Genomic DNA, 4,097 nt, shown 5'->3' on the forward strand with positions numbered 1-4,097 from the left:
GGATTCTCTGAGCTTCCTGGGGGGTTAGTCTATTTCCTTTACCAGGTTAGGGAAGTTTTCCATCATTATTTCTTCAAACAGCTGTTCGACATCTTGGTTTTCTTCAGGTATGCCGATCAGACAGATATTTGGACCCTTAATAGTGTCCCATATGCTCCTTAAATTATTTTTATAGTCTTGGCATCTTTTTTCTTGTCATTCTGATTGACTGTCCTTGGCTTTCCTGTTCTCTAGATAGGGCATTTGATCTTTTTCTCTCTTCACTTTGTTTATTCCTTTGTTTATTCCATTTAATATACTTCTCATCTCAGATAATGTGTTCTTCATTTCAGACTGGTTCCTTTTTATAATTTCCATTTCCATTTTTATGTTTTTCATCTCTTTGTTGAAGTTCAGTGAATTTATCTACACATCCCCAAAATTCATTGAGTATCTTTATAACCAGTGTTTTGAACTCTGCATCTGTTAGATTACTTGACTCCATTATTCCTGGATCTCCGTTCTGTTCTCTCATATAGTTTCTGCTTCTTTGTGTTCCCATTTTTAATGCCTTTCTGTGTCTGTTTCTATGAATTAAGCAGAGCTCCTAAGTCTCCTGGTCTTATTAGTGTGCATTTCTGAAGTAGGTGTCTGTCCAGTGGCACAGTCCTGAGAGGGGTTCAGCTGCAGGCCAAATTTAGCCCAAGCCTCTGCCCCTTTGGGGCCACCTGTTAAGATTCAGCAAACAATCCACAGGTGCTGTGCTTATAGTTGCCTCAAAAGGCCAACCCAGTACTGAGGCCAGCTGCCTCCAGTGCGAGTCTAGGTGCTGCTCATCAAGGAGCACCTGACTCGCTGAGGATGTAGCTGGATGTAGCGTGGCTGGGGCTGTAGGGTTTCAGGAAATCCTCTGGCGGAGTGACCTCTGTTATCCAGTTTGATGACATTGCGGCTATAGTGGCGCTGTGTCCACACACTGGGAGGAGAGAGGGCTCAACAGGGAACAATGGATACCATCGGCACTTCTGTACACCCGAGACTTGCCTTGCCCTCACTCTGACAATGTCTCCGTGTAAGTCCCGGGTCTCCTCTGTGCACAGCTGAATCAGAACTGGTGCTCAGAGGTCTGTCATCGCGAAAATCCACTCATGGGCGTGGCCCCTTTAAGAGGCTTCTGCTACTGCCACTGCCGCTGCCACAGCCTCTGTCTCAGCCATTCAGGACCGGGCAGCCTGTGTCCTCACCCAGTGAGGACTACCTTCTGTAGTTGCAGGGTGCTTTTTCGGACTTCTCCCTAGTTGTATGGCTTGTTCATCTAAATCCCAGGTGATTTTTCCTTGCTGCTGTTCCTTGTTTCCATCCCAACTTTGATTTGGTCGCCAGAGGGATGAACAGAGCCTCTATCATCTATGCCATTTTTTTTTCCTCAAGAAAACCTCACTTTTATAGGAACTCTGATGGCATTGGTCTCTGGTGGGGACACATCAGGAACAAACAGCAAAAAATATTCCATATTATAAAGGATGGGGAGCCAGGTGTATCCAGGAAACCACAGCCTCTGGTTTATTTTATGCTTCATCTATCAATTGCCTCTGTCTGAAGGAAGTAATGCTTCTTATATCTGGGGGCAGTGTCTAAAGTCATCTCGCCCCCTGGCAGTCTGTTCAGGAGGCTCTGGCTTTCAGGTTGTTTTTTTTTCCCCCTTGGGACCTCTTATGTCACATCTCTCATTTGGCTTCAGGGAAAGCTTCAGTCCAGCTGATAGCAAATTAAGTATTTGGTGCGCAACCTCTTCCTGCTACAACCTTCTGACCCAATCTCCTGACCATTTCTGAAACCCAGAGCCTGTAGTCTTAAACCATATGCTCTACTACCTCTCACAGTTATGATACAGGGGTTATTTACTGATTACCTACTCTGAGCCACATTCTGAGCCCGGCATATTGCATAATGAGGTCCTTTGCCATTTTATAGATGAGGGAACTGAGGCTCAGAGAACTGGTATACATGTGATAGAAGAGATCACAAAGGAACTAGTTCATGTTCCACAGACAGAGATAAATTCAAGAGCATTTGTAAATGTAATTCCATAATGTTAATTAAACTACATTAAATAAAGTTTTAAAAATAAAGTACATTAAATAAAAACTAACATATGTCACTTGAAAGAGTAATTCTTTGAAGAGAGGGAAAAACAAACTTTGAAAATGGTTGGCATGGTAAACTATTCCTTTTCATCTCAACTCTTCAGAGAAATATGGCCAAAATATTCTCTCTCTTTAGTTCTCTCCTTCTAGGAGCTAAAGAAGGTATGTAAGCTAAAGGCACTGTTGGAGCCTGGCTTATCTAGGCTCTTGCATTGTTCGTTCTGAAGATATTGTCTAATGACACAAGGAAGTGAATTAGGTAGCCCCCAAATAGGATACTTTAGGTGGGCTCTGGGATGGGACCAGTCCTCCTGATAAAATAATTGCAATACTTATGTGGAAGAGTCAATTCACATAAAAGCTAAGAAAAGTTTGAATCAGAGGAGTAATGCTATCAAAATATATTATAAAACCACAGCATTTAAAACAGTGTGATAGTGGTACAAGAAGAAACAGATCAATGGAACAGAATAGACAGCTCAGAAAACAAAAACAAAACAAAACAAAACAAAACAATATGTGTGTATATGTATATATGTATACATACAAATATACGAATTTAATAGGTAAAGAAAAGATCTTAGAGTGATGAGAAAGGGAAGGATTATTCAATAAACAGTGCTAGAATGATTCGTGATTTGGGGAAAATAATCACATCATACACTGAAATAAATTCTGCGTGTTTAAAAGATAAATTTTTAAAAGGGAGAAATGAGATTATCCATCTGATTCCTGGATGAAGAAGTGCTTTTTTGGTATACATGTGATAGAAGAGATCACAAAGGAAGAAATTAGAATGCTGAAATAAAAATGAAACCTTCTAAACATCAAGAAATAGTATAAACAAAATAAAAGGCAAAAAACAGCCCTGAAAAGTATTGCAATAAATATAAACAATTGATAAAGAGATGATGTAAATCAATAGGAAAGACACTAATAGAGCAAATGACAAATGGACAGAGAACTGAACAGATGGATCACATATGAAGAAATACAGATATGTAATAAAATATTAACAAATTTTGACCTCACTCGAAATTTCAAAATGACAGCTAAAAGTAAGATAGCATTTCCTATCTATCAAATCACAAAGGTGTTTTAAAAGTCAAATCCCTAACATTTTAAAGCACTTTTGTGGGTTCCAGGCCTGGCTGGTCCCAGGGCTTGCTGTGATTCAGGCTCATGGCTAGGAATAGGATCCCAAATTTAGAATGTTACATTAGTGTAGTAGAGTGCCTGTGCCTAAAATATGTAAACATACTTCAGCTTATTGTATCACGCATATGTGGCTGAATGCCACTATTATATTTGGATATGGATGGAGCCATGTGGTCCCCTGGAGAGCAGAAGGGGAGCAAAAGAAGGGGAGCAGAAGAAGTGTGCACAATACCACACTCCCCACAATAGAACTGCGCTCCCCACAATAAAGTTGGCGCCTGCCGTTTCATTCTCTTGTTGGCCTTTTGTGCATTCTTCCAACTGAGTGTTTCACCACTGAAACCTTCCCTTCTTGATCAGCTCGGCGCTGACAACTTTCATGTACTAATGAGGGGGGCAAAGTGGTCTGACCTTTCTGGATGGCAATTTGGCAGGATGCATCATGAGCCTGGAATTGCAAGCAAGTTCAGGCCTTGTGTTCCAAAAATTTCATGTCTATGAATTTATCTTAAGGAAATAGAAATAAAGACAGATTTTTGTACAAAGACATTCATTTTAACCCTGAAAATAACCTGAAGAGAACCATTAAGAAAATAGTTAAATAAATTATGGGACAGCCATACAATAGAATGTTATGTAGCCATCAAAATGATGTTTACAAAGGACTTTTAATGACACAGGAAAATATATGATAATAAATTAGATAATTTAGGTAAAATGGACAAATTTCCAGAAACACACATATTACCAAAATTGACTTAAGAAGAAACAGAAGAGTTGAACAGAACTATAACAAATGAAGAGATTTTGTCA

The sequence above is a fragment of the Pteropus alecto genome, unplaced genomic scaffold, assembly GCF_000325575.1.
Source record: "Pteropus alecto unplaced genomic scaffold, ASM32557v1 scaffold280, whole genome shotgun sequence".
Classification (NCBI taxonomy): domain Eukaryota; kingdom Metazoa; phylum Chordata; class Mammalia; order Chiroptera; family Pteropodidae; genus Pteropus; species Pteropus alecto.